The sequence below is a fragment of the Mastomys coucha genome, unplaced genomic scaffold (assembly GCF_008632895.1).
Source record: "Mastomys coucha isolate ucsf_1 unplaced genomic scaffold, UCSF_Mcou_1 pScaffold23, whole genome shotgun sequence".
Classification (NCBI taxonomy): Eukaryota; Metazoa; Chordata; class Mammalia; order Rodentia; family Muridae; genus Mastomys; species Mastomys coucha.
In genome coordinates this window covers 13,304,359-13,329,274 of record NW_022196906.1, presented here as the reverse complement: position 1 = coordinate 13,329,274, position 24,916 = coordinate 13,304,359, and the positions used below count along the sequence as shown (strand labels likewise).

At 36.7% G+C, this 24,916-nt stretch overlaps 1 pseudogene; it reads left to right on the top strand.

The window, feature by feature from the left end:
* Positions 1-22,154, top strand: LOC116072679 (annotated as a pseudogene).
* Positions 22,155-24,916: the final 2,762 nt, after the last annotated feature.

Genomic DNA, 24,916 nt, shown 5'->3' with positions numbered 1-24,916 from the left:
ATGCGGGTTGTCTCTGTGTCATCTTGTGTTTTTGCTCTGCCCTATTGTACATGTGGCCAAGATGGCCGCGGAGGCTCCACCCTCTCAGCGGAGCGTGCAGAGTAAAGGCTTTCCTTGTCTGGTGCTAGCTGCTCGGTTCTGGGACTCGAACAAATTAGAATAGTCATAGCGGGCAGGTGACTGCAGTGGTAAAAGCTTCCTTCCTCCACCCTGGACATCTTTGTCTCGCATGAGCAGTTGACTACACGTGTAGCCGGAGAAGGGGCTATAGACTCCGAGCAAGAGTGCGCTCCCCTCCCCTCTCCGCTGCCCTCGTTGTGCAGTCAGGAGTGTGGCAGAGGTCTCAGATACAGGGGCTGGCCTTGGGCGGGGCGAGGGCTGTGCGCTCAATGGTACTGCCAAGGGCCACCGGCCTGCGCATGCGTGCAACAGAGTGAGCGGGCAGCTACGCTGGGCCCTCACAGGGAAGCACTGCTGGGGAGACACTGCTGACAGGTTTTCCCGCCATAGCCTGCATCGGCCTGCTCAGTACCCCAGATCTTCTGATCCACAGCAGATGTAGACAGTCCCCTACAGGCGGGCGGGGCATCTTTGTCTCTTGGTCATAACTGGGAGCTCCATCCGTGTGTGCCTCTCCAGAGGGCGGGAAAGGACAGGTTCCGTGCCTGCGCAACCCTGCAGGCAGCTCATGGCTGCTTGCTCTTTTTCTGGCTCAGCTAGACAGGGCTTGTGCGGTAGCAGGCGGCAAGGTGGAGAGAGCAGCACCTGGGCTGAGCGCAGGCCAAGGGGCTTCCTCTGTCCATACTGGCTGCTCTGTTTGGAGACTTGAGCGAAATAAAATGGTCCCTAACAAACGGGCAAAAGCGGTGTGCAGAGCAGGCAGATTTCCGAGTAAGGCGGGTGGCAGACGTGTGGCCCAGAGAGTCGCAGAGTGCCACTCTCACAGCGCCATGTAGCCAGGTTTCCTGAGTTACAACAAAAGCCTAGTGGGGTCTCGATTTTGAGACGCCACAAGTTCCGCCATTATGAGCGGGTGGAAACACATGGACCTGCCCGGACCCAATTCTCTTGGGATCTTTGGGAGATAGAACTCCTTTCTCTCTGAAATCAGGTATTTATATTAGTTAACTAAAACTTGTTGAGTTTTGGGTGTGAGCCAAAAGTGGGTACCGCCCCTTGTTATTTTTTCCTCTATATTTGAGAGACAAAGGCAGGTTTATATTTCTAATCAAAAGCTGTTTTCATAAGGTATTAAGAGCTTAATTGTAATTTTTTATTAATAGATTTCATTTGGTTTCTAGCTAGTCCTAAAAGTATGTATTCATTGAGTTTTCAAATTACTAAACTCTGTTTTTATTGTCTCTTCTATTACTAAAGGCTATTCATGCTAATAGCTAATTGGTTTGAGACAGGCTGTCCTGGGGCTCGTGAGTCTGCCTGCCTCTACCTCCATTATGACTAAGTAAGTATCCCACCTGACTCCAGCTAGAATTTAGATTCAAGCCATACATCTGTGGTAACTAAGTTTTATTCTATAGCTATATTTCAAATTATGTAGGGGCTTGACATCAGATTTGCTAACTACAGTTCAGAGACACTCAAGTAGAGTTTCCTGTGTTAGAAACAGTGCCAAGAATGATAAAGATATAAAAGTACTTTTAACTAAGAAGCCTCACAGGCTTTTAACACAGGTGTCCTCGCCATCTCCACTCTGTTCCCTTCTCTGTTCCAGCTCGGTTACATTCTATAGCCTCAGGGCTAATCATACTGAGTCCTGCCAAACAAGGGCTGTGGCTCCAGGTGACCTTGCATGCGTGCGGGGTCGATGAGGCGGGGCAACTTTTCAGTACACTTTTGTCTGTCCGCCTAGATACGGTCTGACAGTGTCAGGACAACTGGGAAGCCACAGTCAGGAGTCGCTAACAAATGTTGCTAACAAGTGCACTTTAGTTATTTGAGTTTGCTTACTGGTTTCCAGAAATTTTTGGTCTTTTGTGCAGAAGCCTGTTGACCAAACGGTGGACCTCCAGTCTTCACAGAAAGGTGTCACAAGAGTGGCCATGGCCCTGGCTACCAAGCCTCTGGCAGCCCATTACCAGTAAGATGGTGGTTTTGGCTTTCTTTGCTCATAGCCAGTACAGTTGACACAGTGGCTGCTGGGTCACTGTCCAATGAAACTGCCCTAGACTGGTGCACCCAGAGTGGTACAGTGCACTGAGGTGCCGCCCCCTGGCTTGAGCTTATCAGCGATGCTGCAAGGCTCCAGGACCTGACTGAATTCCACCTCTTGAAGCCAGACTCCACTCTTGTGCTTTTTTGCTTGGGAAAAAGAGTTTTTCTTTAGAAACAGTGCTTTTACAGCACCAAGGCTACTATATATGTTTTAAGTTTAAAGTCAGCTAGAAAAGGAAACAGAGATAAAGAACAAAATCACCCTTAGAATCTGACCTCACTACAATAGGTGTAATCTTTAGATGTAATTCAGGTGGTATGCTCAGTGATAGTTCACATTTGAGTTAATACAAAAACACAAAGATGCTTCAGTGAAGCCTTAGAGACATTCCTTTTGTTTTACAACCAGGGCTAGAGAAGTCTTCCTGGTTGTGTCTCTCCCTTACCTCAGGGAAATAGTTTTTGAGACAAAATCAACATTTTCACAGATTCATTCAGATGTAGGTCTAAGTAATTGTAAATTTGAAATTTATGTAGAGTCAATGAGGTCATAAAACTTATAGAAACATTACAATCTGACTTGCCTATTTCTTATGGAGTTATTGTGTATTTAGGAGGTTGTTTTTCCTTCTATGTCCTGGTAGCCTTGAAGTTAACTATTTAAGCCTCAGCTACATCAAGAGAGTTGTATCTAAAAAGAAAAGATGAGTTGCTTATTTTAAGTTACTTTATACTCATCTTAAACTCACCACCAGACTTAAGCCTCTGATAAGAATTAACTGTGAGACAAACAGCCTTTTACAGAAATTAGAAGAAGCTTCTGTCACTTGTCAATTATAACCGAATGTTTAGTTTTTGCCCACAGCAATTCTTTGGCAAAAAAGGACATTAGTATAAATTCATCTTTTCTCATTTTCTAAATAAAGTTTTAATATCCTATTACCAAGCTGTTATAATATTAACAAAAATTTTATGATAAAGTCATGAAAATATTTTTAAAGAATGTCTTAAAAACCTAAAGAGACATCTATTTCTTCAAAGAACAATTAGATCGGTTATTACTATATACTAATAGATATTTGGCTTATTACTTAATTAGAATTTTAGAAAAAAATTGATTTTTCTCTACAGTAACTTATATTCAAGTCACATGTTTTATTTGATTTTATGTGTGTTATACACTGTGATTGTACAGATGGCCATAAGTTATCATGTATATCTGCTAAAATTAATATCAAAAGGTCAGATATCACTGTGAGTGGTTGTGGATGCTGGGATCCGAACTCAAGACTTTCAGGAGAGCAGTCACTGCTCTGGCCTGCTGGGCCATTTTGACGAATGCTATGTCACATGTTCTATCCTATTATTAATATATAGATACTTACTTATCTGAGTTTTTTATTACCTATATTTAGTCAATTTTAATATATGATTTTAATCTCTAAATTGATGTTAATATATACACATGTGACTATTTCATCTCAGACTCTTAAGTTTGATTACTTATACTTAAATGATTTATTATTTGCTGTTTGTCTATATTCTTTTTTTATATATATTTAATGTTCCTTATAGAATTGACTAGTACAGTCATACATTTATTACATGTTGTCAATTCTTATTTGAATTTTTAAGGAGGATATGCACTCCTCCCTGAGAGCGTCTTTGCTCTAGTTTTGCTTATATTAAGAGACATGTTTTGCCTTTTTGATTATGTTAAATAATACTCATATTCATTTTTCGCCTCTTTTTAGGCATACTTTGTTTTGCTCATGTTTAAAGGTGTATTGCCTCTCGCTTGTCTTGAAAAATCATTTTTTAAAAATGGCGTGTCACCCCACCTTGACTGGCGAAAGGGGCTCCTTTAGGGTTTTTACACAATGGCAGCCTTATACTTTTATTTGCCAAGTGGATACAGACACAGTATCCTTTTATAGACATGCTTTTGGGCCAAATCTATTGGCTGAACTTTTTTTTTTATTGGCCAGTAGAAGTTTTATTGGCTATTCAAGACCAAAGGAGGGAATTTGTTCCGCCAGAGGTGTCCAAAGGCGCATCTTGCTTTTGTCCTTTTTATTTTGAGTTTTCTGCAGACCGATGTTAAAAGTCAATCTGCGGCAGACTGACATTGGCATCCTGAACCTATTAATTCTCATGCTATTGTGTGTTGGAGAGACCCGCCCAATGCATGGCATGGCCCAGACCCTGTGTTGGTTTGGGGCAGAGGCTCAGTCTACATTTTTTCACAAAGAGAGGAGGAGACGCGGTGGCTCCCAGAAAGATTGGTACACCAGATTGATTCAGAGCAGCTGCTGTCCTAGCAGGAAAGCTCAGAAAGTTTTTTTTTCCTTTTTTCTTTCGTTCTGTTTGTTCTAAAGCTGACAGGCTTTTTCCTGCCTGTTTTGAACGTGTTTTTCCCATTTGATTTGGCAATCTGCTTACTCCCGATAAAGCAGAAGAAAATAAACTATGGCTCACCCAGGGCAAAGTTTCGCTGTTGTTTCAATGTTTACATTCTGAGAACAGGCGACATCCCAAAGTCGCTGGCGTACCACCGAGATTTCAGCATTTCAAAGGTTATTTCAACTACCAGAGTCTTCAAAGGACTTATTTACATTATCTTGAGACCTGTTCTCTGGGCAACCGACTCCAGAGCCCTAGCGGAAGATTTGCAACTGTGAAATCTTGTGTAGGCATGGATTCGCTCGCTTGGGCCCCATGCATGTGCTCTCAGCTCCAACCGCCCCATTTCAGCATCAGGCTGTCAGAAGTTCCTCAACTGCTTCCAGAGAATCGTGGCAACTTCCGGACTTTGCAGGTGTTAATAGGCACAACTTGGCATTTTGTATGGATGGGTGGTGCAGAAAGTAGTGCTCTCTCTAGTGGTGAGGTTAACTCAGGCAAGCACATGCCCAGTGGCTGTCAGTGATAAAGACATGTCATAAGCCTGGCTCTCATTGAGCAAAATTTGCCTGAGGGGACGAAGCCAGAAAGAGAGGCTCTACTCACCATGATGATTCCCATGCAAGTGTGTCGAGCTCTTGTCCTGTACCCTGCGTTTGTTTTTTTTAATGAGAGAGGGTGAAATGTGGACTCCCTCCCCACAGCCCAGACAGTATCGAAAGCAAAACAGTGCCACGGGCCCCAGGGCTGCGGCTGCCCACCTGTTGAGCGAAACCTGGTTCCGGTTACATTCAAAAGCTTTACCCCCACAGAGTAACAAGGAAGTCACTGATTGGACTGTTACACTGATGTATTTTGGGGGAGTGGTTTTTGCCCCAGGTAATATACCTATTGGGAGAACTAAGGAGTCTTGATTAAAGAACCAAGATGGCTGAGCAGTAAAGTCTCCTGTCTAATTTTTACCTTTCCACATGGGTAGGTATGTCTGTGGCCACTCTATCCTATCCCTAACTCTCTCCAGCAGCTGCTCTTCTTTCTAACTCCATTTTTCCAGGTTACCCACTGTTTAATGTTACTGCAGGACAGTAACAATGATGGCATTTTAACTTTTAACACCTATTCAACAAAAAAATGACAACATTTGTAAAGGAAACACAACTATGGATCAATCACACACTGGCCCTCATTGTGAGAGAATACATTACCCATCTCTTGTCAGTGGAATGGTCATCTATATAAAAACAAAACAGAGAAATACTATGAGTAATTGATACTTTAAAGCAAATGAATTTAACATATACTTCTAAAACATTCCACACAAACACAAAAGGATATGTCTTCTTTCTTCAAAGCATCTCATGAAACTCCCTCCAAAATTCACCATATACTCTGGCACAAAGTATGCCTTACTAAGTAAAATTGAAAAAATTCTGTGAATCTTTTCATAAAACCATGGATTACAACTGGGCATCAACAACAGAAACAAGAGAACAATTACAAATGCATGGAAAATTAACAAATTTTATACTCAGTAAGTGAATGAGTCAAGGCCAAAATAAATACATGAAATTCTGGAATTAAGTGAACATAAATATTCAACATAGTCACATTTGAAAAACAATCAAAGTGAGGTTAAGAGTTAAGTTAATTCCACTATATGCCTACATTTAAAAAAAAATGGAGAGATCTCATACTAGCAATCTAATCAGACAACTGAAATCTCTAGAAGAAGACAGAAAGAAATTATCAAATTGAGGGCTGATCTCAATATAACAGAAACAAAGAATAATACAAAACTCATTGCAAAAAAAATGATTTTTTGATGAAAATCTACAAGAATGACAGAAAGTTTTCCAAACTACCTAAAGGAGAAATACAGAATATCTAAATCAATAAAAGAAAAAATAAAAAGGGGGTACACTACAATTGACATCAAGGAATTCCAAAGAATCATACAGACATACTTCAATGATCTATACTCCATCCAAGAGGAAAATTTAAAAGAAATGGATAATGTTTTCAAAAGGTACCATACAACAAATTAAATTAAAATTTAAAAGAAATGGATAATGTTTTCAAAAGGTAGCATACAACAAATTAAATCAACAACATAAATATGTCTATAACCCCTAGATAAATATTAACAGTAATCAAAATTCATTCTAGGAAAAAAGCCCAAGGCCAAGCTGTTTTAGTGCAGAATTCTATTAGGCTATCAAAGAAGACTTAAGGCCAAGTCTCCTCAAATTACTCCACAAAATGGAAAAAGAAGGAACATTCTGGATCATTTTGGACGCCACAATTACCTTGATACCTATATCATAAAAAGACTCAACCCAGAAATAATCACAATGAATTTTCCTTATGAACATAGATGCAAAACTACTCAATAAAATACTTGCAAACCAAACACAAAAATGCACACAAAACACCCTCCACCAGGATCAAGTCCATTTAATCCCACACATTCAGGGGTTGTTCAACATAAAAAAAATTGGTAAATATAATACACCACATAAATAAACTAAAATTAAAAATTATCATTTTATTAGATGCTGAAAAGCCTGGGACAAAATACAACACTTATTAATGATAAATGTCCTGAAACGAATAGGAATCTGAGGGACATTCCTAAATATAATGAAGGCAATTTACAGCAGGCCTACATCAAATTAAATGGAAATAAACTCAAGCAATTCCACTAAATTCAAGAGCAAGAAAAGTTGCCCACTATCTCCTTATCTGTTGAATAGAGTACTTGAAATTTAGGCTAGGGAAATAAGAAATTAGAAGAGTGAGAGAATAAAAGTTGGAAAGAAAAAAGTTAAATTATTGGTTTTTGTATAGGACATGATAGTATATATAAGTTACCCTAAAAATGGAAAAATTCAGGAACTTCTATACCTGGTAGACAATTTCAGGTAAATGTCTGGATACAAAATTTATTCAAAACATCAGTAGCCATCCTATACACAAATGGCAAACTGACTGTGGACCAAATAAGGGAAATAGCATCCTTTGCCATAGCTGCACACTATGTGATGTATCTTGGGTACCTCTTAACTAAGCAAGTGAAACAGAAAAATGATAAAAATTTAAAATTCTGAAAGACAAATTGAAGAAGATAGCAGAAAATGGAAAGATTTCCTATGTACATATATCAGTAGAATTGGCATAGTAAAAATATTCATCCTACATAAGCAATCTACAGATTCCATTCAATCCACGTCAAAATTCCCACACAAGATCATATAGACATTGAATGGACAATACACAACTTTATAATGGGAAAGAACAATAAAAACAATACACAAGTTTATAATGGGAAAGAACAATTAAAACAAACAGGATAGCTAAAAATATCTTGAATGGTGAAAACCTGTTGAAAGTGTCACGATCCCTGATTTCTAGAGACTTATGGTAATAAAAAACTGCTCGGTACTGTCATGCAAATAAACACATTGACCAATAGAATTGAATTTAACTCAGAAATAAATTTTCACAATTTTGCACACCTGATTTTTAATAAAGAAGTCAGAAATACACACCTGACAAAGGAAAGCATCTTGAATAAATGGTGCTAATCTAACTGGATGTTTGCATATAGAAGAATGCAAGTAGATATAAATTTATCACCTTGCACAAAATTCAAGTACAAGTGGATTAAAACCTCAAAATAAAACTACTGACATTGAACCTGATTTAAAAAAAAAAGTGTGTAATGATCTTGAGCACATTGACACAGAAGACAACTTTGCAAACAGAGCACTAATGGTGCAGACACTGAGATCAACAATAATTTAGACCTCATGAAACTGAAAAGTTTCTCTCATGCAAAAGACATTGTCAATTGGAATAAAAAGAAACATATAAAGTAGGTAAAGGTTTTACCAACTCCACATCCATTAGAGATATAAATATCTAAAATACATAAAGAACTTAACAAAAAATGATGCTTAAAAAGCAAGTAATGCAACTTAAATATTGGGTACAGATCTAAACAGAGAATATTCAGAAGAGGAATCTCAAATGGCTGAGAAAAACTTGAAAAATGTTCAACATACTTAACCAGCAAGGAAATGCAAATTAAACCTACTTTGATAATTCTTGGTAAAGCTGTCAGAATGTACAAAATCAATAGCAAACATGAGAGCTAATATTTGTGAGGATTTGAAGCAACAGGAAAACCCTTCTACTTTTGGTGTGAGTGCATACATGTAAAGACACTATGAAAATCATTACGGTGTTTATTTCAGAGAATTAGAAATTAATCTTCCACAACTACTAGTTATGCCAAGCATACAGCAGGTACTCTTTGACAAAGTTCCAGCGCTTGAATGACCAGGACTGACCCATCATTATCTTAGTGGAAATAGACTACACAACTTTTACTTGTGTCTCTGACATATTTAATATTTGAATTTCTTCCTGTTAAGGGCCCCTTACCAAAGGCTAATCCTAGGATATGGAAAAGTTCTTATAATATCTGTTATTAATATAGATAAAACAAATGGCAGTTCCCTAGGATAATTAACTATACAAGAAATTGAGTCTCCTTTACAACCTGTTACTTATGTAGTATTAATAAGTATGAGACATGGGATTAAAAAAAAAGGGGGGGAACATTAAAGAAGAAAAACTTAGGAAAATTCCAGGAACTTAAAAACCGTAGCTGAAAAACTAAGTTTTCAGGTTACTCTGTGTACATATGCCCAGCCTCAGAAACATGGAAATAGTTTGGACAGGAAAACATTGTGATTATATAATTAATGACAATCCTAGGTACTCTCCTGAAAGCAAAGCAAGCAGGTTGAGGAATCCTGATATTCTTCTTCTACCTTTTATAGGATTGTAATTAAAAATGGTAATCAAATTGAATCAATGGTTTATAACAGAGACACAGAGAAACATTTTTGGCTCAGTGAACATCCTGCTTCCATATCAGGCTGGTCAGATGAGGAATTTTTCTTCCTTTCTTTCTTTTTTTATTTTTTAAAGGTTTATTTATTTATTATATTTAAATACACTGTAGCTGTCTTCAGACACTCCAGAAGAGGGCATCATATCACATTACAAATGGTTGTGAGCCATCATGTGGTTGCTGAGATTTGAACTCAGGACCTTCAGAAGAGCAGTCAGTGCTCTTAACCACTGAGTCATCTCTCCAGCCGAAAGGGAGAGATAATTTTGATTTGTTTTGTTTTGTTTTTGAGACAGGGTTTCTCTGTGTAGACTTGGCTGTCCTGGAACTCATTGTGCAGACCAGGTTGGCTTACATAAGCAGCAGAAATCAAGGTTACATGGCATGATCAGAACGTAGTTCTCCCACCATAGGCAATTCCAGGACACCCCATCACACTGGAAAAGCAAAATTCAGATTTTAAACTACTTTTTAAGATGATGATAGAGGACTTTAAGAAGGACGTAAATAAATCTTTTGAAGAAATACAGGAGAACACAGGTAAATAGCTAGAAGCCCTTAAAAAAGAAACACACACACAAAAAAATCCCTTAAATAATTTAGAGAAAAACACAAACAGGTGAATGAATTGAACAAAACCATCCAGGATTTTTAAATGGAAATAAAAACAATAAAGAAAACACAAAGGGAGACAAACCTGGAGACAGAAAATCTAGGAAAGTGATCAGGTAATTCAAGCATCACTAATAGAATACAAGAGAAAAAAGAGAAAGTCTCAGGTGCAGAAGATACCATAGAAAACATTGAGAGAACAGTCAAAGAAAATGAAAACTGCAAAAAGCTCCCAACCCAAAACATCCAGGAAATACAGGACACAATGAGAAGATCAAACCTAAGGATAATAGGTATAGAAGAGAGTGAAAATTCCCACCTTAAAGGGCAAGAAAATATTTTCAACCAAATTGTAGAAGAAAACTTCCCTAACCTAAAAAAAGAAATGCCCATAAACACACAAGAAGGCTACAGAACTACAATAGCCTGGACCAGAAAAGAAATTCCTCCTGTCACATAATGATAAAAAGAACAAATGCACAAAACCAAGAAAGAATGTTAAAAAACAGGCAGGGAAAAAGGTCAAGTAACATATAAAGGCAGACCTATCAGAATTACATCAGACTTCTCTCCAGAGACTATGTAAGTCAGGAGATCCTGGGCAGATGTTATAAAGACTGTAAGAGAACACAAATGGCAAGATGAACTCTCAAATCTGAAAATCTATGCTCCAAATGCAAGGACACCCACATTCATAAAAGAAAGTTTATAAAAGCTCAAAGCCCACATTGCACCTCACACATAAGAGTGAGAGACTTCAAACATCCCACTCTCAGCAATGGACAGATAACAGAAACAGAATCTAGACAGAGACACAATGAAAATAACAAAAGTTATGAACCAAATGGATTTAACAGATATCTATAGAACATTTCATAGTAAATCAAAGAATATACCTTCTCAGCACCACATGATACCTTCTCCAAAACTGAGTATATAATTGGTCATAAAACAGGCCTAAACAGATACTAGAAGTTTGAAATAATCCCATGCATCCTATCAGATCACCATGGATTAAGGAAGGTCTTCAATTATAACAAAAACAAGAGAAAGCCCACATACACATGGAAGCTGAACAATGCTGTATTCAATGATAACTTCATCAAGAAAGAAATAAAGAAACTAAACACTTTTTAGAATTTAATGAAAATGAAGACACACCATACAAAACTTATGGGACACAATGAAAGCAGTACTAAGAGGAAAATGCATAGCTGTGAGTGCCTCTGAAAAGAAGCTGGAGAGTGCTTGACAGCACACCTGAAAACTCTAGAACAAAAGATGTAAATACACCTGAGGAGTAAATGGCAGGAAATAATCAATTTTAGGGCTAAAATCAACCAAGTAGAAAGAAAGAGGACCATACAAAGAATTTACAAACCAGGAGCTGATCCTATGAAAAAGATCAATAAAATAGATAAACCCTTAGTCAGACTAACCAAAGGGCACAGAAACAATATCCAGATAAACAAAATCAGAAATGAAAATGGAGACATAACAAAAGACACAGAAGAAATTCTAAAAATTATTGAATCCTACTACAACAAAACTATACTTAACAAATCTGTAAAATCTGGATGAAATGAACAATTCTCTAGACAGATACCAGGTGACAAAGTGAAATTTTGATCAGATAAATCATCTGAATAGTACCAGAACCCTAAAGAAACAGCAGCTCTCTTTAGAACTCTCCCAACCAAATAAAGCTGAGGACTAGAAGGTTTTAGTGAAGAATTCTGTCAGACCTTCAAAGAAGGTCTAACACCAATACTCTTCAAACTATTGCACAAAAAGAAACAGAAGTAACACTAAAAAATCATTCTATGAAGCCACAATTACATTGATACTTAAACCACACAAAGACACAGCAAAGGAAGCAAAATTCATATCAATTTCCATTATGAATATCTTTACAAAATACTCAATAACATTCTAACAAACTGAATCTAAAAACACATCAAAACAATCATCCATCATATTCAAGTAGGCTTCATCCCAGGAATGCAGGGATGGTTCAATATATGGAAATCCATCAACATAATCCAATATATACAAACTCAAATAAAAAATTCACATAATCATCTCATTTGATGGTGAGAAAGAATCTGACAAAATTCAGCACCCCTTCATAGTAAAAGGCTTTGAAAGATCAATAACTCAAGGTCCATACCTAAACATAGTAAAAGCAATATACAGCAAACCAGTAGCCAACATCAAACTAAATGGAGAAAAGTTTGAAGCAATCCCACTAAAATCAGGGACTAGACAAGGCTGTACATTCTCTCTCTACCTATTCAATATAGTACTTGAATTCATACCAAGAACAATTAGAGAACAAAAGGAGGTCAAAGGGATCCAAATTGGAAAGGAAGAAGATGAAATATTCTTATTTGCAGATGAAATGATAGTATATTTAAGTGACCCCAAAAACTCCATCAGAGCACTCCTAAACATGATAAACAATTTTGGCAAGGTGGATGGAAATAAAATCAACTCAAACAAGGCAGTAACCTTCCTCTACCCAAATGATAAACAGGCTGAGAAAGAAATTAGAGAAACTAGACCCTTCACAATAGGCACAAATAATATAAAATACCTTGGTGAGACTATAACCAAGCTAGTGTAGAATCTGTATGACAAGAACTTCAAGGCTCTGAAGAAAGAAACTGAAGAAGGCTTCAGGAGATGTAAAGCCTTCCAATGCTCGTGAATTGGCAGGATTAATATAGTAAAAATGACTACTTTGCTAAAAGTAATCTACACATTCAATGCAATCCTCATCAAAATTCCAACTCAATTCTTCATAGAGTTGGAAAGAGCAATGTGCAAATTCATTTGTAATAACAAAAACCAAGCATACTGAAAACTATTCTCAACAATAAAAGAACTTCTACAGAAATCACTATCCCTGAACTCAAGCTACATGATAGAACAACAGAGCAATAGTGATAAAAACCTGTATGGACTTGGTACAGAGACAGACAGTAAGATCAACTGAATAGAACTGAAGACTCAGAAATGAACCCACATATCTATGTCACTTAATATGTGAAAAGAAGCTAAAACCATCTGTCAAAAAAGACAGCATTTTGAACAAATGGTACTGATTCAACTAGTCATTAGCATGTAGAAGAATGCAAATCAATCCTTTCTTATCTCCTTGTACAAAGCTCAAGTACAAGTCGATCAAGGACCTCCACATAAAACCAGATAAAATGAAACTAGTAGAAGAGAAAATGGGAAAGAGCCTCAAACACTTTGGCACAAGGGAAAATTTCCTGAACAGAACACCAGTGGCTTATGCTCTAAGATCAAACTTGACGAATGGGACCTTTTAAATTTGCAAAGTTTCTGTAAAGCAAAGGACCATGTCAATAGGACAAAATGGAAAGCAACAGATTGGGGAAATATCTTTACCAATCTTTCATCTGATACAGCACTAATATCAAAATATATAGAAAGAACTCAAGAAGATAGACTCCAGAGAATCAAATATATCTATTAAAAATGAGATACAATGTTAAACTAGAATTATCAACTGAGGAATATAGAATGACTGAGAATCACTTAAGGAAATGTTCAACGTCCTTAGTCATCAGGGAAATACAAATCAAAACAACCCAGAGATTTCACCTCACACTAGTCAGAATGGCTAATATAAAAAACTCAGGTGACAGCAGATGCTGGTGAGGATTGAGAGAAAGGGGAACATTCCTCCATTTTTGGTGGGATTGAAATCTAGTACAACCACTCTAGAAATGAGTCTGATGGTTCCTCAAAAAAATGGAGATAGCATTACCTGAGTACCCAGATATACCACTCCTGGCATAAACTCAAAAGATGCTCCAACATATAACAAGGACAAATGTTCCATTATGTTCATAGCAACCTTATTTATAATAGCCAGAAGCTGGAAAGAACCCAGATGTCCCTCAACGGAAGAATGGATACAGAAAATGTGGTACATTTACACAATGGAGTATTACTCAGATATTAAAATCAATGACTTCATAAAATTCTTAGGTGAATGAATGGAACAAGTAAATATCACCCTGCATGACATACCCCAATCACAAAAGAACATACATGGTATGCACTTAATGATAAGTGGATATTAGCCCAAAAGCTCGGAATACTCAAGATACAATTCACAGACCACATGAAATCTCAAGAAGGAAGACCAAAGTGTGGATGTTTTGGTCCTTCATAGGAGGGGGAAAAAATGATTACAGGAGCAAGTACAGAGACAAAGTGTGGAGGAGAGACTGAAGGAAAAGGCATCCAGAGACTGTCCTACTTGTGGGTCCATTCCATATACAATCACCAAACCCAGACACAATTGTGTATTCCAAGAAGTGCATGGTGACAGGAGTCTAATATAGCTGTCTCCTGAGAAGCTCTGCCAGAGCCTGACAAATAAAGAGGGGAATGCTCATAGCCAACAATTGAACTGAGCATGGGGTTCCCAATGGAGAAGTTAGAGATAGGATGGAAGGAGCTGAAGGAGTTTGCAACCTATAGCAAGAACAACAATATCAACCATCCAGACTCCCCAGAGCTTTCAGTAACTAAACCACCAACCAAGGAGTACTCATAGAGGGACCCATGATTTCAGCTGCATATGTAGCAGCAGATGGTCTTGTTGGGCATCAATGGGAGGAGAGGTCCTTGTCCCAGTGTAGGGGAAGGTAGGGGGGAGGAGGTAGGAGTGGGTGGGTGGGTGAGCACCCTCATAGAATCAGGGGGAGGGAGATAGGGAGGATATGATAGGTGGTTTTCAGAGAGGAAACTGAGAAAGGAGATAACATTTGCAATGTAAATAAATAAAATGTCCAAAAAAAATTTAAAAAATAATTTTCTTAACTTGAAAATGGAAGGTTAGAAATTTACTGGCAAAGAAGTTTTGCCTTTGTTTCAATGAGAGACTTTGTTTCAATGAGAGATAAAAATGTATGGATTCAATCAAAATTAAACATTAGATTTAAGCTTTGGAGACCTTTGAAGATGTACACTACAGAAATGAAGGAAGAAACAAGAAATAAAAAAACAGGTAAATTCATTGGTTTTTAATAGCTAAGTAGTATTTCACTGTGAAAATGTACTGCGTTTTCTGTATCCATTCCTCTGTTGAGGGAAATCTGGGTTCTTTCCAGCTTCTGGCTATTATAAATAAAGCTGCTATGAACATAGTGAAACACAGGGTATATGCCCAGGAGTGATATTGCTGTGTCCTCAGGTAGTACTATGTCCAATTTTCTGAGGAACTGCCAAACTGATTTCCAGTGTTGTTGTACCAGCTTACAATCCAACCATCAATGGAGGAGTGTTCCTCTTTCTCCACATCATTGTCAGCATCTACAGTTACCTGAGTATTTGATCTTAGCCATTCTGACTGGTATGAGGTAGAATCACAGTGTTGCTTTGATTTGCATTTCCCTGATGACTAAGGAGGTTGAACATTTCTTTAGGTGCTTCTCAGTCATTTGGTATTCCCCAGTTGAGAATTCTTTGTTTAGCTCTGCACCACATTTTTAATAGCGTTATTTGATTCTCTGGAGTCTAACTTCTTGAATTCTCTGTATAGATTGGATATTAGACCTCTATAGGATGTAGGGTTGGTAAAGAACTTTTCCCCTATTTGTTGGGTGCCATTTTGTCGTATTGAAAGTGCCTTTCCTACTTGAACCCCTCCCACCATCCATTAACAGACAATTACCATTGACTATCCTCTTCCTCTCATGTCTCTCTACAGCCTGATCCTGACCTTGCCCATTCCCCTTCACATTCATCTTCCACCCATTTCCTCCCTCCATCTGCCTCCTATGGATACTTTATTCCTCCTTCTAAGTGAAATTTTATCATGCTCATGTAGGCCATCCTTGTTGGTAAGCTTCTTTTGAAAACACAAAACTCATCATAGCTAAAACAATCCTCTACAATAAGAGAACATCTGGGAGTATCAAAAAGCCTCATAACAAGTAGTTTTACAGAGTAGTAGTAGTGATAATAATATTAGTAATAATAATAATAATAATAATAATAATAATAATAGCATTGTATTTGTGTAGAAGTAGACAGGTTGATCAAGGGAATTGAATCAAAGACCAGAAATGAACGCACACACCTATAGACACTTAAATTTTGACAATAAAGACAAAAACAAAAACATACTATAGAGAAAGGAATGCACCTTCAACAGATGGAGTTGCTTTAACTAGATGTGTACATGAACTGTGAAGTATGTAAATCAATCCATATTTATTAACCTGCACAAAACTCAAGTCCAAATGGATCAAAGCCCACAACATAAAACCAGATATATATCTAATAGAGGAGAAATGGAGAATAGCCTTGAAGACATTTATACAGGAGACAACTTCCTAAACAGAAGACCAACAGCTAAGGCAATAAAATGAGCAATTGATAATTGGGACCTCAGAACACTAAAATCCTTCCATCAGGCAAAGGACACTGCCAATAGGATAAAAGAACAACCTCCAAATTGGAAAAAATATTCTTCACCAACCATATATTCAACAGAAGGATAATATCCAAAATATATTAATAACTCAAGAAGTTGAACATTTCTTTATGTGTTTCCATACAATTTGATTGATTTTTTTGAGCTTTTTTCTTTAAATTTGAATCTATACATATTTTTAATTAGTTATTTCTTCCTTTGATACCAAGATTTTCAAACATTTATTGAAAATAGATTCTTCTCTCATAAAGTATATTCTCATCCAACCTTTCTTTACTTCCACTCTAACAGCCCTCTCAACTCCCCTATCTTTCACATCTACTACCTCTCTACTTCTTCTTTAATAAGAGTAGGCCTCCAGAGGACAATAGCCAAACATGATAAAACATACACAGGCAAGGACAAGGCAAAAGCACTCAAATGTAGGCAGGGCAAGGAAATCCAATAGCAAGAAAGAAGTCCCAAGAGTGGACAAAAGAGTCAGTGATACATCCATTCCAATTGTTTCACATAAACTTAAAGACTAAGCTAACAGCTGTAATCATGTATGCAGAGTATATAACCATGCCTGCTTCCTGCTTACAGCTTATTCTCTGTGACCCATGTGAAACTGCTTAGTTGGTACTTAGTTGACTCCCTAGTGTATGTTACCACCTCTGCCATTACATTATAATGTATCTTAATTATATTTAAAATATATGTTGTATAAATCACAAATTTAAAAATTAAAGGAGTTCATAAATTAAGAGTTGATGGGTGCACATATTAGAATTTGGAGGTATGGGAATGATTTAATTAAAGTACTTATACATGAAATTCTTACCAGTAAAATATTAAAGAGAACAAAGTTAAAATATGCTTATATCTCTAAATACAAAACCAGGCACAGGATATAAAGATGCCATTGTTCAAATCAGATTGAAAGTTGCAACCCACCTAGTGAAAAGTAACAGAGAAATGGATACAGAAGTTGTGGTACATCTATACAATGGAGTACTACTCAGCTATTAAAAACAATGAATTTATGAAATTCTTAGGGAAATGGATGGATCTGGAGAATATCATCCTGAGTGAGGTAACACAATCACAAAAAAACACACATGGTATGCACTCTCTGATAAGTGGTTATTAACCCAGAAGTTCAGAATACAGGAAGAGCAACCCACAAACCATAAGAAACTCAAGAAAAAGGAAGACCAAAATGTGGACATTTCATTCCTTCTTAAAAGGGGGAACCAAATATCCACCCACAAAAGGAGTTGCAGAGACTAACTATGGAGTAGAGACTGAAGGGAGTACAAGCCAGCCTGATATAGCTATCTCCTGAGAGGCTCTGACAGTACCTGACTAATACAGATGTAGAGGCTCACAGCCATCCATTGAACTGAGTACAGGGTCCCCAATGAAGGAGTTAGAGAAAGGACCAATGGAGCTAAAGGGTTTGCAGCCCCCTAGGACAAACAACAATATGAACTAACTAGTACCCTCAGAGCTCCTAGGGACTCAACCACCAACTAGGAAGCCAAACTCAGGTCTTCATGCTTTCGAGGGAGTCACCTGACTGACATCTCCTCTTGGCAGCCCTAAAAACATCAATACTTGTTTCACTATAATTCTTGAATCTGTACAAACATTAAGTTTGTACTAAACTCAAGGTCTAGGAATTCTTCTGTTTATTCGTATATTCCTTGATCTGTCCATCCACTGCATTTGTCCATCTATCTATACATTATTCAGTCCAAGCATTTGCCCATTAATCCCTTTGTTCATGTATCCTTCCATCTATACATCAATCCATGTACCCAACGTTTTATCTTCCAGGAGATATTATTTATATAAAGGCATCTCAATACTTAGATTTGTCATAAAGATGTTCTTTATTTGTAACAAGCTCTGTCGTTCTAAAAAGAAAAAAGAAAAAAGAGAAGTAGCACGTGTGTGTACAAGTTGAATAAAATGCAAGTATAAAATCAAGATGCTATAAATGTGTAATTAACTTTGATCTCAAGGGTAAAGATATCAGCTAGAATTTTTATACATTCTTGAGTATTGGTCTTAAAGTATTTATACCTCTCTATCATTTATAACACAATACCAAAGTATGTCTAATGAGATCCTTTGTATATTCAGTCACTAGGGACATGATATCTGTAAATCCTCTGATCTTACAACTTGACTCAAGAGGCTTACCTTATTCATAAAACACATTTTGATCATGCTCTATGAGGTTTTGCATTTGGCAGTAAACTTAAAGTCTCATACAGAGGCTCTTCCTTTCCTAACAGTAAGAGTTCTGTGACTACCCAATACTAAATAATTTGACTTGCTCCATTCCATGATGAGAATAGCAAGGTAATTCAACCTACTGGCATTTTCTAGTTTCTCATATGTGAATATGTGAGAAAAATGCATGTAGAACAAGTTGAGTAATATGAAGTTTTGCAGAGGGATTTTGCTAACCAATATTGTCTTATGATCTTTACTACTTTTATAAAATTATGCAATACTGTCCTCGTTCTAAAACAGCTTAAGCATTAATAGCACACTTTTTAAGTGCTGTACTAATGTGCTAAACTTTTCTATAATTATTTGCATATTTTGGGAAGGTAAAGAGAAAGATAAATTTATAAAATTTGTATTATCTTTTCAATAGGTCAACATTAATTTATATTCAGGAAAGAAAATGTTGTCAATTCTTCTGAGCAGCTATGAGAACACTTTAGAAATTGAGATGCATGCACACATCAAGAATGCTATAGACCTAATCTAAGTCCCTTACCACAAATTTTCAAAAAATATATTGAAGTATAACAAGGAAATGATGTTGAAATAAACACTGTCATCAATCTGAATTGTAAAAATTGCAGTACTCATAAAAAGTAAGATCAGATACAAGGTTTTTCAGAAAAAAAAATATGTGTCAAAGCTCTGCTTAAAAATTTTACACTATTTCTGGGGCTCTCTCATCTGGTAATATTGGACATTTTTCTCCTTTGTTTTCCAATCATATTGTTCACTGGTTATAGCTTTACAGTCCATACGTACACATATTTATGGAGAATGGACATGAAAGATGTGAAGCAAGAACTGTAATATCAATAGAAAAACATTGGAGAATTTATATGGTAGAAAAGTTTAGTGGAGCACTTTGCTTAAAATTAATAAAGTAGAAATAAAAATGTCAGTTTTAATGAAAATATAAAGCAAATAAAAACTCTAATAACTGTCATATCGAGGGCTCCATAATAAACAGAAAATACTTGTGCAGGTTTGATAAGTATTCAATACCTTTTCAGAAAAATACAAGAATTTTAACCTCAGGTTTTCTGCGTTGACATTCATGATAAATCTAAATCATTTTATCATTAATTTACTTTACTTGTAGCATGCAAAACTGCTATTTATTTGAACACTGTACTTCCTCATATAAAGTTTACCTATACTAAACATAAGCTCATGATTTCCAGTGCTCCTAAACTCACAGCTATAGAAATGGGAATGAAAGATAATGTCAAGTTGTCTTATGATGTCAGGAAAAATTCCAAATGGTAATTAATTGACTAAGATTTCCTCATGTTGAACAATATTCTAGATACTTTTTGCAATCTGGCTTGTATGTGTTTATCTGATTTGATTGTATTCTAACAAACTGTAAGTTTTCATTGTGTTAATAATTTTCAAATCAAGTATTCATAGTAGTTACATTCACACTAATTTAATACTTTTTGAATCAAGTTACCACTTCCTGCTGAATGGTAAGTTGAATCTTTCCAGATGAAGGGAATCCAACTTAGGATATCCAATGCTTTTCTTGTGTTATGTGTTTCTCTGCTCTGTGTATCAACAAATTCTTGATTCTACCATTTTGATAGTCTTCATTTTCCCTTATGAAGTTTTGAGTGTTCTTCTCATCTTGTCTTTTCTATTAATAAGCAATTATAAATGTAAAATACTTTTAAAATATGTTCAAAAAGGATCCATTCTATGGATGATTCTAATTTCATGACTTCTAATTATATTTCTGTTTTTTATAATGATTAAATTTTCTCTTTGACAATGTAATACATTTACATATTATGTCAGTTTACTCTAACTCCCACACTTTTTTGAACCACTCCTTACCCTGTTATTTCCCCACTTCCCTATAATACTTTTCCCACATTAAGATATGATATAATTCTGGGAGCTCTGAGGGTACTAGTATGTAATTTGTTAAATCCATACTAGTAAAAACTATGTAATTCTTTAATTTCATTCTCAGAATTCAGTAAAATACTGGGGCAATTGATATTTAAAATGTGTTGATGAATATTTATATTAAAAAATGAAAGGATGTCAGAGCAGTAAATGTAGAGATAATTAAGCAGGGCAATATATTTTATTGTTTGGATAAAGTAGACAGAGTAGTAGTGGATAATCATAGACATAGGCTTTCTTATTCACCTGGGTTAGCAATATACTAAAAAAAAAAATCTATAGAAATGTCTGTAAAAGCAACATATTAGAAAATCTTTTGAAGTATGGATTCTTTACCCTCATCCCTAATGGTTATTACATGTAATTGTTTTCTGAAATTTTCAAAGTGTATATAACACAGTATTGTATATTTGATTGCATTTTCACCACATTTTCTCTTATTCATCAGTAATAGAGTAGACAGAAATCAAACATCTGCTTCAGAATTCTTTCTTCTGGGATTGACAGGTGATCCAGAACTGCAGCTCATCCTCTTTGAACTCTTCCTATTCATGTATCTAGTCACAGTGCTGGGAAACCTCATCATTATCTTGGCTGTTAGCCTTGACTCCCACCTCCACACTCCAATGTACTTCTTTCTCTCTAACCTGTCCTTCACTGACATCTGCTTCATCAGCAGCACAGTTCCCAAGATATTGATAAACATCCAGAGACAAAACAATGCCATCAGTTACACAGATGTACTTTGTTGTTTTTCTTGGTGGAATGGAAAACTTTCTCCTTACAGCAATGGCTTATGATCACTATGTGGCAATCTGCCATCCTCTTAGATATATGGATATTATGAATCCAAGCATCTGTATTTGGCTAACACTATTCTCCCTGTTCAGTAGCATGATAGATGCCTTGCTACACAGTCTGTTGGTGTTGCGACTATCCTTCTGCACATATTTGGAAATCCCTCACTTCTTCTGTGAACTGGCACATATAATCAAGCTGTCATGTTCTGACACTTTCATCAACAGCATAGTGATATATCTTTCAGCTTCCTTATTTGCTGGACTTCCATTTGTAGGCATTATTTTTTCTTATATTCAAATTGTCACCTCAATTTTGAAAACATCTTCAAAGAGAGGTAGTTACAAGTTCCTATCAACCTGTGGGTCTCATTTGTCAGTAGTTTCCCTCTTCTATGGCTCTTTGTTTGGAGTATACATCAGCTCTGCCCTGAATGACTCTCCTAAAAAGACTGCAGTGGCTTCAATATTGTACACTGTGGTTCCTCAGATGCTAAACCCCTTCGTGTATAGTCTGAGGAACAAAGACATGAAAGAAGCCTTGAGGAAAATAAGTGACAGAATTTTGTAATGATATTCTTATATAAATCTATAGTCAGCTTTGAAAACTTACTTCTACTTTAATATACCAGTGGAACCTTTAGAATTATATTCTGTTAATAATTCTACTGTTAACACAAAAATGTTACTTTTAAAAGTTTTTGCTAGATAATAGCCTATGAAATTGATATAATTAGATGTTAGTACATTTAATAAGATTCATTGTTTTCAAAACATATAGATAAATATGTTGGTATAATTATTTAATCTCAAATTGGGGTTTCTTCCCCACCTTTCATCATTCAGTTCCCAAAAAATACATATAACTTTCATTTTTAAGGTAAACTTTGATCAAATCTAGAGCTGGGAAGATATCTATATTCTATGATATTTGAATCTATTTCCCCATCAACAACCCTGAATTTTAATTTGCCATGTTCTACCTGGGCTGAAGTTAACTCCAATTGGCCAGCCCTCATGGCCCTGTATTGATGACTTTTTTACTCCCTGGCAGCATTCTTCTCTCTCCCCTCATTTCTCATTCCCTCATGGCCTCCTCAGACTCCATGCCCAGGAACCCAAGAAGCCCTCTCTTCTGCCAAGTTATTGACTGCTTATCTTTATTCACTAATCAAGGGTAATCTGGGGGTGGGGGGCAAGGTTACATAGCATCACTTGGGTATGTCACTTGGTTATATGGAGACTCTCTCATCCATGAGGCAACCAGGCTTCAGGGTCAACATTTTTCATTACAATACAAACAGAAGACCAAACTTCTACATGAATATCTCTTTAAATGTAAGACAATGTATGTATAGCAAAATATATTATAACAAGAAAACATTGTTTATTTTTAAGGACTTTGGAGGCAAGGAATGATTGGAAAAGAGGGTATAGATTTCATTGCTTCTTCAAAATGTGGTCTCTTCCATGGATGAGATCATGTTGACCTTCTCTGGGTCAACAGCTCAGAGGGAAATTCAAGAAACACATTTAAACACAATGTCTTAAATATTTTACATTTGTAGTGTAACATAGGTAAAAATTTGGCAGAAATTTTAGAGGTATGTGGGCAATGTATATGTCATGAAAATACATTGTAGACATTAAAGTCTCAGAATTAAGATACATTAAATTTTAAATAAGATATCATTATAATAAGAATAACATTTTCCTTAACCTTGGCATTTTTGATGTACTTCTATTGAATAAATTCGCCCTGACGATTTTTAAAAATATCATTTTAGAAGAATGTAACTTTGTGGTTGATGAATTGGTGTTGATTAAAATAGAGCTATATCTTTTTCCAATAATATGAGCTTTTCCTGCAAGGAAAATTAAAAAAAAAACTGCCTAACAGATAGCTCAAAAATGATGATGTCTTTTCATATGTAGGTAGGCATGTGATGAACTTTGAGAAATTGAGACACAAAGACATAAATATTAAATCTGGACTGATGAAATTACTGGTAGATTCCTAATGTTTTATCATGTTGTCTCCCAGATCTAATTTTTAGGACCAATACATTTATTATTAAGCATAGATTTTTATTGTATAAATATGCAATTGACCACTAAAACTCAAACTCAGTAAAACAATTTCACATTCTGTAGAATTATCTTTGCTTAAGAAATTGATCACAATACCCAACTCCCAAGGGATCTGACATACCCAGAATTACAGGTGAGGCCACAACATCTGCCCCAACACCAAGCCTAACTGGGTCCCCCAGGATCCAGGAATGCAAGAACCCCACCCAACCTTAGGCTTGAGGTCTTTCTGATTTCCACCTGGGCTCTGGCTCCCCATCCACTCCTACAACACTCAGAGGAAGCTTGACTCCCAGGAGATCTGACACACCCAGGATCACTGAAGCTCTGACACACCCAATATCACAGTTGAGGCCACAGCATCTGCCCCAACCAGGCATAACAGGGATCCTCCCACAGAAACTAGGGAAACAGGAACCCATGCCCAGCCAAGGGCACACTTTCCTTCCAGCTTGCACCTGTGCCCAGATTGGACACAGGGATCTGGCTCCCCAACCACTCCTGCAATAGCCAGAGAAAGCTTGACTCCCAGGAGCTCGGACACACCAGGATCTCAGGATCTTAGAGGGAGCTTGACTCCTAGGAGATCTGCCACGCCCAGTATCACAGAATCCCAGAATCATAGGATCACAAAGACAGCTGGACTCCCAGTCCCACAGGAGAGACAGGCTCTAGTCAGGGACAGCAAGAGCAGTTAGCCCTAGAGATATCCAGATGGTGAGAAGCAAGTGCAAGAAACTAATGCTACTTGACAAAATATTTACCTAGTTCTCCCACCACACCAAGCACTGGATACCCCAACATACCTGAAAAGCAGGATTAAGATCTAAAATCCTATTTCAAGATTGTGATAGAGGAATTTAAGAAGACATAAATAACTCCCTTAAAATAATACAGGAAAACACAGGTAAACAAGTAGTAGCTCATAAAGGCATAAACCTCTTAAAGAAATATAGGAAAATATAATCACACAGGTGAAGGAATTAAACAAAGCTCTCCAGGATATAAAAATAGAAAAAGAAGCATTAAGAAAATACAAAGGGAGATGACGCTGGAGATGGAAAACCTAGGAAAGAGATCAGGACTCACAAATGCAAGTATCACCAACAGAATATAAGAGATAGGAGAGAGAAGAACCTCAGGTGTAGAAGGTACCATAAAAACATTAACACAACAGTCAAAGAAAATACAAAAAGCAAAAAGTTCCTAACTCGCTGGGCGTGGTGGCGCACGCCTTTAATC